Raw genomic sequence first — 13372 nt, 5'->3', positions numbered from 1 at the left:
GCACCGAGATGCTCTCAAATGTGCACATGCATTTTTGTTGCTAGAGAGTTTCAATTGTTTTGCAGGGTTAATAGTGAAAAATCAAAATTTGGAGCTTGAGCTCAAAGTGTGCTCAGCTACAAGTAAAGGTGCCAGAACGTGAAAGAGCTCAGTGCTCTTTTGCATCGGACATTTAGAGGCATACGTATCCCACTTAAGATTATTTTGGCAACACAAAATATAACATACTTGTTGAGCAGATGGCTGGGATGCTACAGTTCACGCCAGTCGGCAGTCTCCTATATGGAGCCTTACATTCCTGCGTTCTCACCACTGCGGCGCGATGGGTACGCGCAGCCAGTCTGCTCACAGCTTAACCGGTGCTAAAAATCTTATAACCCAAGAATTTTATTCTTGGCACATCCCAGGCTGCCAAAAGAAAACTTTTGAACAACAAAGAGAAGGCTTCTATATGTTCAGAGCTATTCATCAACCTATTAAATAATTCTCCGGGAGAAGTGTTTCAGGATAGCCCCAGATAATTTTGAACCTAAGAACAGCTACAGGATCAGCAAGTGAAGCTTGCTAATTGTAGCACAATGCTCTTCTAGAGAGTAGGGCGAAAGAAGTGAGTACAACCTAGTAGCTTGGCCTAATCTAATCAAAATGATCTGTACCACTTTGCCTGACAGCTGTAGTGGGGAGGAGGGAGGAAGTACTTAAGAACGTTACAAATGGGTTGAATACTGTAATTAAAGAATTAGGAAAAAAAACTGCTAGACTTAATCAGAGTTTTCCTTATTTGTCATAAGAGCCTGCAAGCTTAACAAATGTAACTGCGTGCTCAAAATAATTTTTAAATTATTACAGTAAAAGGAATGTGCCGCACAAGGTCTTGATAAAAATACATCGTTTGAAAAGTGTAACTTATGAATATGGAAAGAGGTGGCACAGAAACAACTAAATCATGCTAAACCTCTTGTTCCTTCCCATCTGTATGTAATTGTAGGGGTTAGGCTGCAAGCAGAGTCATCAAGTGTCATGTGTCTTCCTGAAAGTTGCCAAAAGCTGCTAGGGGCTGAAGTTAGACATGCTGAGTATTTACTGAACAACTGGCACTGTATGAAATGCCACAGAGAATAGTGGTCTTCTAACCTTGAATTAGGGTCATGGAAAAATCCTGTGTCTTAACTGCACTCAACCCACTGCAAAGCAGACAGCTTGTTGGTGGCAATTAGGTGTGGGAAGCATTTGTACCGCTGTTGAACCAGAGCTGCCTTGCAGGCACAGCCGTGTGCACGTAAGCATTTCTTCTTTCCCGGCTCCCTTTGTTGTGTCCCATTAGTGGCAGCACATTTTAATTACTGTAAGCCTTTGCCACCTCCTTCTGTGTGTTCTTAGAATCCAGCCAAATGGTGTGGAGTGCTTTGAGTGATATCATTTTCTGCTGAGATTTGTAAGGAAAAACAGGAGAGAGGTATTGCTGGCAAAAAAAAAAAAAAAAAAAAAAAAAAAATCTTTTACCACTATTATTTTTATTTTTAAAGCATCCCAAATAACCACTGTTATTAGTTTGCAAGGAATAGCATTAAATCAAGGGGAACCAAAACCTGAGAGGGCAGCCTCTTGTTTTATTGGGGGGGAAGAAAAAGAAAATGACTTATTTCTCTTTTCTCCCTCTTGTTCCCATGCTTTGGTATCAAAGCACTTTGTGCTGCTTATTTTTTTTTTTTTTTTGGGTTGTACAAATGCTTTTGGAGAGGCTTCTGCTGAGTTAGCTCTAGAAATTTTAACCTCTCATTAATTTGGACTGCTGAGCGAGGCAAATAGAAAGGAGGGGTTTTATTCCTGGGGTTTGGTTAAGGCACTGCCGCCTCCATGCAGCACCTTCTCCAGCGCTCCATCTGACTTCCTGCTGCTGTCCTGACGGATCACTATGAGTTAAATCTACCCAAAACCTTTCCCATACCTACAAGACTAAACAAGAAGCAGACTTTAAAGCCTTTAAGTATGGCTGTAGTTAACTATAAACAGCTGTTGCAAGATAACAATGTTTCCATTGGAAAAGTGAGGCCCTTTCCATTTACAATGAAACCATTCTGAGCGTGGGTTTGGAAGAAGGCTGTTCTGGCAGTAATCAGACCTGGTGGCGGGGGCTGGGGCTGGAGTTGTCGGATATTTCTGCTCAAACTGACGTTTATACAGCAATTCTATTTCTGCTACTGAAAGCCTAGAACATACAAATCCATCTTATCCAGACTATTAAGAAATAGAGAGCGAGTGATTATTTTTTTTCCACCTCCCTTCCATTCTCTTTCCTTTGCCCCCTCTGCTTTGCATCAATGTTTATTTTGAATAATGAGGAAAAAATGATATTAGCAAGCCACCATCTATCTTTTAGAGACTGGTAACATGATGTTTGAAATAAATCCAAACAATACCTGCTGGAGGAGTACATCTCTGGAAATTCTTCTTGCTTGTTATAGCAGTAACATAAAACATATATTTTCTTGTTTTGCTGGTTTTGGTACTTCAGAATGTTAGTTAGAAGTGCGTGTTGAGGAGAGATCCAGAAGCCAGTTGGTTCTGTTCCAAGTCAAATGCAAGAAAGCCGGGAAAATAAAAGATCTAATTCAAACACTTTTTGGCAGTTAGTGATTTGTTAAATAGTTTGTTTTTAATTGCTTTCAAAAGTGAGGGGGAAGGAGAAATCTTTTGTAATTCATGCTTCTGGAGAAAACAGCAAATGTGGGAAATCAGGCTGTTAATATTAGAAGTTTTAATGTGACTCACACAGCACATAATCTCTGCAGTAGTACAAGCAGCAGAAACAGAGACAAAGAAACAGATGTGCAAACTTCCTACTAGTTAAATCACAGCTATTTAATCAACAGCAGGACTCGTTCTTTGTTTCGTAATATTTCCTAGTTCGGAAATATCTCAATAGGAGAACGTGAAAAAGTACTACAAGAAAAGCGCTTTGCTGCCTGTGGTCCAGCCAATCCTTCCTTAATAGAGCAACCTTTTGCAAAGCTGGCCAGAAGAGTATAAAGAGAAGAGTTTGGCCATGTATAACTCAAATCCGGCAGCTTCAGCTGGGCTGAAAGCTGGGTGCCTGACTTCATGCTCACTTCTGCCAGATACAAAGAGCTTTCCAAACTACAGGCAATAAAGAGGAGTTATGTTCCTTAGTGCAAAGCCAACTAGTAGGTTATTAATGTAATCAGAGACTCAGATAATTGCTCTGTGGCTGCTTTTCATACTGGGAGAAGGCACTGGTGCTCCTATAGTGGCATGTGTGGAGCTGCTGCTGGTCTCCACTGTCAGCTGGGGCTGCTGCAGGACACTCTGTGTTTTGATCGTAAAGCTGGGGCTTGGAGCTGGGACAGGAACATGCCATCACTGTAGGCTCTACTTCCTGACATAAATGTGGCAGGTAGTTTTGCAGTCCTACCAGCTAATCAGACCAGATAAAACTAGAACAGAACACGAGGCTGCTGATAGAAAAGTGCTCTTTGCATGTTTCGCCTTATCCTGTACTCTGAAGCATTTTCCTTTAAAGATCCATGTGCTGATGGACATTGAGCAAAACCACAAGTATGGCTGTTTTCTTGCTTTCTTGACAAGGTATGACCTGCCCTAGCATTCCTCCTTCAGCTTCTGGGGTGCTGCAGGCTAAGGAATGTGGCCTTTGAGTCTTGTCGTGTGGTGTTTGCCCTTCAGCCTGTGGATGGGTTACCATGTGAAATCATCATAGTCTTAGCTTGGGAGTCTGAACAAGTCAGAGCTGGTGCTGTAGAACTGGGGGCTTGGCTGGTGGACTGAATAGTACACTTCTGTGTTCCTCTTCAGCAAGTGGAGAAGTTTAGGAGAAAGTCTGAGTGCAGATCAATTATAGGTTGGAACCGCTTGCTAAGCAGAGTACATCGTCAGTTAAGAGAGAGACTGGCTTTTTAAATGCTGCCCATTTGTTGCACAAGATATTGCTGGTATGTGGAATTATCACAGGAGTAGAAGAAACTGCACATAATTTCTGCTGAAATTTGTAGTTGTTTGTGTTACTTTATAGTATGCAAATCTGTCTATATGACTGTAACCCTAATTTTATTAGGCTCAATTGTACAGCTCTGCAGTTAAATGTAAGGGCCTGGCTGGTCTCAGAGGTTGCTCTGATGCATGCCAGCTTAGCTTTTGGAAAAAAAAAGAAAAAAAAGAAAAAAAGAAAAGGAAAAAAAAGCCCTGATTTACACTATTGCATTAAAAGTGTGAACAACTTTCTTACTGATTTAAAACATGTCCCAAGTCACTGGTAGTGATCCACATCACAGTTCTGTGGCCATGAATCATTTAATCATCACAAAACAAAGAGCCCCTTTCATGGAGGAGTATTTCATATGTGCATATGATACATCGCTCATTTTTACAGCCAAGGGGCTGCGTGTTGTTTGCTCTTACAAAGGAAAGCACAAGTCACCCACAGCCTTTCAAATCTCCATTTTAGGCTGCCGTACTGAGGAACCAAACTGGATTATATGGATATCTTCACAGAGGTTCGTGAAGTTGCATAGATTTGTGCAAGCAGAACATCTGGTCTGGTGGTGCTAGAATGGCACTTGTCGAACAGTACTCTGTATTTCTGTCATGGCGGCTGCAGCCCTCACATCCACGTCCTGCGGTCTGATTTGGCACGTGCAGAAACTCATTTGACGCCACTTAATTTTACTGTGCAGCAGCTGAAGGGGGTTTTTGTTACGTTCTTTCTAAACAAATGAACTGGTTCCCCCTGCCAGAGTAGGACTGTTGTGTCGTTGGTTGTTAATGTATGTTGTCACGGAGTTATCTCTAGATCTGTCTGTGTCTGTGACGGGGGAGCAGCAGGGCCACCGGCCTGGGGAAGGGGAGGGAGATGGGAGCTGGGCCTAAAAACAGAACGGCAGCAACGATCTGAGGAGGAAAGTTAATTTACTGAACGTGATATCGGAGTGCAAGATAACACAATATGATACAACATATAATTGGAGTTGAAGCCAATAGATAAAATTGAGAGAGAGTGTCTGAAACAGAAGGCCTTACTCTGAATTGAAGGCAGAACAGCTGGCGCGCACATCCGCATACTGCCAGACAGCAGCAGAGAGTCCCGCGACTTGCAGCTTTATCTTCTCCTCTGAACACAAAATCCTCTGGGGTGTTTATTTCTTCTCTTCTGAGAGCCAGGTATTTGGAAAATTGGCAGTCCATGGAAGTGGAGCATTAATTCTTTAACTCCCAGTGATTTACATGGTGGTATGATATGGAATACTGACAACAAAAATCATAAAATCATGACTATCTATAGGTACACTTGTGTGTTAAAACATAGAGGGAAGCATACAGAAAGTAGACTGAAGAATGCAAAAAAGTGGATGGAGTTTACTCCACCAAATTCAAACTTGGTATTTCACAGCTGCATAATGCAGTGTTGGACTGCTCACTTGATCTCATGTTATTTGCACAGAGAAATGGTCTCTGCTTCACACAAGAAGCAATCCTGTCACCTAAAAATAAAATAGCTGAAAGAATAGAAACACTTCTAGAATTAATTGACATTTTGTGTATCTTTTTAGTAACTTCTCATTTACCTAAATAATTAATGCACTTCATTTTTTGTATTCTCATTTCTAGCAATGTAACATTTCTCCAAAAGCCTTTGTTAATACAGTGCCTTTTTTTTTTTTTTTCTTTTAGATTATCATTCTTTCCTGTGAGGGTTTGAATACCTATCAAACATAATTCTTCAGTCCCTCAGTAACTTCTGTCCTCCTCATGAGCATTGACTGCTGACAAAAAAAAGAGAGACCATATCCTTGTGAAGAGTCACATGGTGCTTCTCTTCTGTGTTGGGATGTGTGTGACCTTTCTGGGGCTTCTCAGGATTCCTAAGCACAGAACATGCCTGGACTGAAAGATAGAGTTTGCTGCAGTGTGTTTCTCTGTCTCTCTTTTTTTAAGGAGCAAAGATCCCTTTTGTATTTAAGTGTTTTTGAAAGTGCTCTATGAGGTTCAGAGTGTTTTGTAAGATAAACTTCTAGTCTCTTTGGCAGAAACTTCGGAAGTTCAAGTTATGTTCAATTATATCTTCTCAGGTAAAAGCTGTTGGAGTTGTTTCCTGCTGGAACTTCAGGGTCATATTAGTACAGACTATTGAGAAAAAGAGGGAGGTTAGGAGAGCTGTGCTTCAGAACTCCTGGAAGATTTTCTGTGCAAGTTTTAATAGCCAAGTGGTAATGATGATTTAAAAAAAAAAAAAAAAAATTCCAACAACTTTCAGATGTCACTGTTTTGCTTAGAATAACTTCAAGCTTATTTTTGCCTTTGCAGAGTATGGTTCTATTGTTTGATAATTTGGACAGCCTTCTTTTAGTGAACTGTTAATCATGTGTTATGAAATACACAATTTCCATTTCAAAGTCTTTCTTGCAAATTTATATTGTTATATAGTTAGCAACCATTAGTTTAAATCAGCATGTTCTAATTCTTTTGCAAATGCAGCGTGTGACTGTGCATGTATATGGCCAGGCAGTATGCTGGCAAGAACTGTCCTCTCCAGTAGAAGCAAAAGGGAAAAAGAAAATTATTTTTCTGGATAGATGGAGGATAAGTCTTTTTCAGAGGAAATCATTTTCAAAGCCCACAGCCATAAGGATGCCAACCACACTGTGTCTGGCATCAGAGTTATCTGGAAAGCTAAGCACAGTGCTCCGATTTAATCACTATATTAGTCTACAAAGTTTTGCTTCATGTGTTTGTCATTACTGACTTTATTTAGTCTGAAAGACATTTTCTTGTACTTGGCAATTTTTAGAAGGTTTTTAGAAGGCAGCATTTGCTTGTTTTTGGAGACCTGTCTGCTTTAAACATTGAGAAGATGACAATTTTGGCAGTCAAAATAAATGTTAGAACCCACTTTTTTTTCCTTTTCCTCTGTCATGACCACAGGAGCCAGCTGGTTGTCACAGCTCGAGGGCAGCTGTTCCAGCTCCTGGCTGCACACCCTGCACCAAGCTGTACAGAGCCCAAAGGCTGAGCTCGGCGGTGCCGCCACAGTGGCCAAAGCCACCTCCCTGCCACCAGGGACCAGCCTTGAAACTAAACCAGAATGGGTGAAATTTTTTGGATGTTTCAAGTCATTAGCTACGCTTGGTTTCAATCATAGCATAGAATTTTGAATGGATTAATTTAGCTATAAGGAGCTTTTTCCCGTTTGACTTCCAGCTGCTGGTAGTTCGAAATACGATTGTCAATTGATGAGATTACAATGGATTTCCAAAACACAGCCTATTCCAATCAGTAGTTTTTTTTCTGTGTGGTTTTGTTTTCTTGATAGGAATTTCTCTAGGCATTTTCTAAGGTGACTACTTAAAGATGATGGATGAAAATTCCGAACCAGAGAACTGGAGCACTTGGGGTGAGGGAAGTGACAAGGTCTGCTGCCCTTCTATTTTGCTGTTGCATCACAAAGTTCTACTGTGTTTATCAAGTTCCTTTAAAAAATCAAAATGAAAAAAAATCATCAGAATTATGTCAACTCACTCTCAAATCCCAAATTACCTGACAGAGAATGTATTGCATTTTCTCTTGTCTCTACAGGTTGCTGGGCTATAATACTCTTCTGGAAAACGATGTTATGTTTTGCTTTCCTCGGTTTTTGTTACTTGTAGATAAGACTGAATTATAACTGACTTTCATCTAACAGCTGCAGCAACTCAAACTAGCTGTGTGGTCCAAAGAAAAAGTCTGGTAGCATTGAGATTGGAGAAGTAGACACAAACTGGTGATACATTTAATGGCTGTAATTGAAATTTTGAGCAACTTTAAGTGGCAAAATTGAACTGAACTAAAGCATGTGCAAAAAATATCTAAGAAATATTTTGGGATGTGACTCTTAAGTAGAAGTTTGTAAGAGTGGAAGTCCGTAAATTAGTCCTTTGTGTTTTTTGTGTGCTGTGGAGGATAGCAATAGAATTGTTTTGTGTTCTACTTGGGATCTGGCATCGGGTGAGAGGCAGTCGAGGTTTTGATGACCCTTACCCCTTCTGCTGCCCGATCTGCTCTGCAGCTCATGGCTGCTCTGTTGACCTGCACCTTGACATCTGCAGCTACAGCCTCTCCTCTGAACAAGATGGAGCTGTTTCCAGTCAGATGCTCTGTCTTCCATAGTCAAGGAGGCTAGAGATGTTCTTGCTGGATTGGGCCCCAAATATTGTCATATATTATACTTACCATTATTTAGACTAATGTAGTGTTTTTAGACTAAGGAATAAACAATGAAAGTTGTGAAGAATTTTAATTTACTCGGGTGTATTTTGGTCATTAACTACTGTGTGACTCAGGTGATATTTTTGTTTGTTTATTTACTATTAGGAGCAATAGAGTCTTTGAGAAAGTATTCCTTCCGTCAGCATGCCACAGGCAGTAAGCATCTTTTTGTCAGTTTTCACAGCATTTACAGTGAGGCTTTTAAATTCTTACCAGCTGAAATAACAGAAGGGTTTTTTTTTTTTTCTTTTTTTTTTTTTCCCTGTTGTTGTACTGGATGAAATGTAAAGAACAGGAAACAGAAGAGACATAAGAGAACCTTTCAGGAGATTTTGATCAAACCACCAAGTGTCCAAAAATATTTTACACACTTGGAGATCAGTGCTGCTGTGGGAGGGAAGGAGAGGGGAATGCTTATCAGCTGTTCTGTGGAAAGATATGTTGGGCTTATTAAGTGCTGATTAATGTTTTTCATTTCATTTTACATAAAGTGTGTGTGTATATATATAATTCACCAAGATTATTTTCTGGTTTTTATTTATTTATATCATAAATAGGTTTGTGCATGTTCTATACAGAAAAATATATTTTTCCTTTCCATCCATTGCTCTATATTACTCGCATCTCTTTCCTATAACAGAGTAAATGAGATCATCTCTGAAATAAGTCTTAAAGCCTTCTGCAGCAAGGAAAGCATGTTCAGTTTCAAATATCTGTCTTTTGTTTATTAAACCTTGTTTGTGTTGAGTTGAGAAAAAGATTTTGGGTAGTGTGTTGCTTTCACACTAATGACAAAGCAAGTTTTGCACTTGGCAATTATATTTCAAATCAGAATTGTGATTTTTTTTTGCCTGACTGTAAATCTAAGTAGCTCAGGTTCCAGGGAGACCCTCCTGATTTGTGTCTCATTTGGGGGAGATCTGTTACCTTATGCAGAACGTCAGAAATCATCATAAACTCCAATTCCTCTAAACTGTTTTTTTTGTGTGTGCAAAATTTTCTAGGAGATACAAGTGTGCTTTTCGTGGGCCACGAGAGGAGGTGAAGCAGCCTGCTTTCAAGAGTGGAAGGGAGTGTTTTGCCTAGTTTGAAAGATTGGTGACATGAAAGGTAAGATTTTGAAAGCACGACACTGAGTAGTGAGTGTTTTATTGCTTTTGATAATTTGAAGTAATGTATGGAAGACATTTTGGCAAGTTGAAATTGTCTGTTTCTTCAAATGAGATGCAAATCTAAGAGCGCTGTACTCTGCAACCCTATGTGCTAGAAGAGGTCTCTGCTGTGCTTTGGCACTGATGAAAGCCATTCCACACAATACTCAAGCAGTGGGCCAACGGGTGATCTGTTTTACTCCTTGTGCATGTGGCTGGGGTAAGAATACACTGAAGGCCCCTGAATGAGGCAACAAAATATTACCAGGCTGGTGGAATAATTCCTGAGACTCTTCTGGCCCTATTTATGAGCCGCAATCTCAGAAGAAGGGAAATAATGGCAAGTCTTTTAATTGACCACTGAATCCAGCTTTGTAGGATCTGGGTAAACACTGGGAGCTGTAAGGCTGCTCTACACGAGGCTGAAATTAAAGGAACACATTGTGTTGGTTATATTTCTTTTCTGATTTGTAGAATTCTACGAAAAACACAGTTCAACCATGCCTGGGGAATGTGCCTGTGAATGCTCCATTAATATTTAAAAAGCTAGTCCAGTTCTTGGGTTGTCAGTGTTCTCTTTTCATATCTGTTTCCTAGCAAGTAAAACCACTCTCTAAGCATGGGGTCTGAACATTCAAAGGTTTTAAAGATGAATCCATTACAGAACCAGAAATCGAATCCTTCAGTTAATCACAATGAATATTTGCAGAGAGGAGCTATTGGGTGTCTGCCTTGCCTCATTGCATATGAGCGTCAGGAACCAACGCACATCAGGAAACAAAATGCATGTAAATCGCTGCAAATATGAAGTTGACCAAAGCTGCATTTCTTGGCATTCAGAGTACAACCAGGCCTAATGGGGGCTCTTCAACTACTGGAAAATGCTTATTTGAATTGAGTGAGTGAGTTGTTTAAGTAGACTAAATTGTTATTTTTTTGGCATGGGGTAGGAGGCTCTATGAGGCTTTTCCTATTTTCATCTATGGTGGTTGATTTGTGTGAGTGAATAACGCAACTTATTTCCTCTGCCTTCCGTGTTCCTGAGTGGACCATAGCTGTTATGGCAAAAACATATTTATTTCTGATATTCAGACTAGGAAGTTTCTTCTTAGTTGTTTTGATGATGAGAAATTTCTGGATTATGCTTAGCATAGCTTGTATGTGGGATGTGTAGGAAAAGGCTTAATATGTGTTTTGTCTCTTGGTATCTTTCTGCAAAATGGAGAGAAGCCAACGCTTCCATTGTAGGAGCAAAGATATACAACATAATTCTGGAAAAGTGAGAGATAGGTGAGCAAGGAATTAGTCTTTAAAATGTCAGGCACTGCAGTTTCATTGTATTACACTGAAATCAAATGTTTTCATTACTGTTACTCTATGTTTAATGGAGGTTTTAACTGTATATACTTTAGGAAATTAGTATTGTAATTTTTCATTGCTTGCACGTGTACATATGGACTTAGGTAATATTTATGTAACTTCAGTTTTGTGCATTAGAAATGAACTTGCTAAGTTTGTGTTTGAGGGCTTGCTTGCATGTCAACATAGCAGAACTGAATATCTGCAGTTGGGCGGACTGGCTGTCATGGATTTGTCTAGTTTGTCTAATGACACTTCCTGAGCACTTGGCAAAAAAGTTGGGCTGTAAGGCTTTGGGAATCACCTGCTTTTTTTTGAAATGAAGTGCATTTACTTGGATGGGCTTCCTGTAGGTGTGGCATATATTTTGCCCTCCACATTTCCCCTGTTTCTTCTGCTTTCTTGCCTTGCTTTTAATTTCAGTAGCCTGTTATGAAAAATGACATCAGTGCAGTGGTTAGACAGTAAAAGTTGGGCACAGTGAAGTGCAGCAAAAGCAGTGTTACTATGCCATGAGTTGAATGATGACGAGAGTAAAATATTTCACTTCTTGAGGCTCACAGATGCACAAGTAAATCTCAAGAGATGTATTAATATGCAACTGTAATTTGTAATATAACTCAACGTAGACAAATCCATTTGATGCACGCCTGATAAGATTTTTTTTTTTTTCAATTTTGGCTGCTTAAAGTGTTGTATGCACCAAAACTGATGTGTCAAGATAAATGCATATAAGTTATTTCCTTTTCCTCCCCCTATTTATCATCACTGACGAGAAGAATAAAAGACTGTTATATTTTCCTGGATCATACAGTTTTACTTTGTTTTATTGTGACATCTGTCGCACAAAAGTTTTATCCTCTTAAGCATCTTACTAAGAACTGCCATTTCATGATGAGGACTTAATCTTTGATCATGACATATTTTAACCAAGATGTGTCAGTTAGGCTCTGCATTTTCTGCAAAACTGAAGAACTATTGGAGGTGTTTACTTCCAAACAGAACTTTGGGGAAAAGGAATGTAATTTTTTGTGTCATGAAGGATATTACAGTGCAAGTAGGAGCAATTTTAAAAGAAGCAGTAAAGAGGAGAGGTGTAAAGTCTCAGTAACAAGAGAATGTGCGATTTTGACACTATATTGTTCTATGCTATATTGATTTTTTTTATTTTTTTTTTTCCCCTCACAAAATGGCAACTGTCTCATGTATATGAACAGTATGGGCTTATTTGTACAGCTCTGAAAAATGCATGACCAGACTGTGAGCTCAAGTGCAAGGAACTTCCCTTTGTGCCAAGGAAATGTTCACTATTTCACCCAGGAGACGACGTAATACGTGAATTCATATGGTTTGACAAAAAGTATCATGGGTGCCATTTACTTTTGCATGAATCAGAATCACTGATTGCTACTTTGTTTCTTCTGAATCACGTGAAAATTAATGAAAAACCTGGATAAGCAAAATTTATAAACGAGGGACATTTAAGCCCTTGTAGTTCTAAACTCAAATGTGATTTCTCTTATTTAGTTTTATGAAGACTCAGGGCCAAAAAGATGAGATAGGAGATCGTTCCCTGGCGTCACCTTCAGGCATGGTGTGGTTTTGGTTCTGATATGTGTGAAGGAACGGCACGAGTCAGTGCAGCGATTCCTCACATGGTTCAGTGGAATTCATTTCACTTTTATCTGCATTTTGGAAACTACATCACCTGCATAGAAACACACAAAATTTCTCAAGTTACTTTTAAAGCAGTTTTGGGATAATGAAACCTGAGCTTCTTGGATCACGCCCTTTCTGCACATGAATGGAAGGCTATGCCTTTTTTTCTTTTGAATGAAGAGAAGTGTTGATAATAGGCAGAGTACACATGATTTCTCCTACAATGGAGACTTACAGCCATGGAGAATGCTTCCTGTATATTCTCCTCCATTCATCAAATTATATTTTATGTCACTTGGGTTAATTCTTGAGCTGTATGTGCGGTATATTATCAGAAAGCACAGGAGAACTGGAATCCGGTAGTGAGTTCTGAGGCCAGTTTCATGATCTCCTCCTAAAGCTCACTACTTGTTATTAATGATAAGCACAGCACCTGCTTAGGCTATCTGCTAGCTCCTGCCCCTTCACTTCCCATGCTAAGCAGAACTGGCTTCTACTGAAGGCGCTGCCCAAGACCAGTACTGTGCTGCTGAATAGGTGTAAGCTCTTTATTAATCACTTACTTACACAAAGCAAATAGATTCAATGGAGGCTTTTTAGATTATTCTGCAAATCACATACCAAAAAAGATGAAGCAGAAAGAAAATTCCTAAAGGAGCAGCAATTCTGCCCCAAGCCTATGCCCTTCACTGTGCTATGGTAACCTCCCACATCCCACCTGGGCCAGAAACAATTTTCCAGTTGTTTTGGTTTGTTTTTTTTTCTTCTGCCTGTTCTCTTCAACTTTACAGCTACAACCTCCCCTGCTGCATGCCCTGTACCAGCCTCTGTTCCTGGTGTGGCCTCGTGCACAAAACAGATAGGAACAGAATGTAATTGTGAAAGCACCTCCCTCGCAGAAGCTGCTGTTCAGGATACAGAATGCTCCA

At 39.7% G+C, this 13372-nt stretch overlaps 1 long non-coding RNA gene across 2 annotated transcripts in view; it reads left to right on the top strand.

Annotated features, from left to right (window-relative positions):
* The window catches only part of LOC122183287, a 78775-nt gene extending 67206 nt beyond the window's left edge, over positions 1–11569 (top strand). For both annotated transcript variants that reach the window (XR_006180197.1, XR_006180196.1), the window contains 2 exons: positions 9279–9384; positions 10135–11569. This is a non-coding gene — a long non-coding RNA (uncharacterized LOC122183287). The remainder of the gene's footprint in view (positions 1–9278; positions 9385–10134) is intronic.
* The last annotated feature ends 1803 nt before the right edge of the window (positions 11570–13372 follow it).

Source organism: Lagopus leucura, unplaced genomic scaffold, assembly GCF_019238085.1.
Source record: "Lagopus leucura isolate 7727_CA_CO unplaced genomic scaffold, USGS_WTPT01 Super-Scaffold_100017, whole genome shotgun sequence".
Classification (NCBI taxonomy): domain Eukaryota; kingdom Metazoa; phylum Chordata; class Aves; order Galliformes; family Phasianidae; genus Lagopus; species Lagopus leucura.
This window is presented reverse-complemented; position numbering and strand designations above follow the sequence as displayed.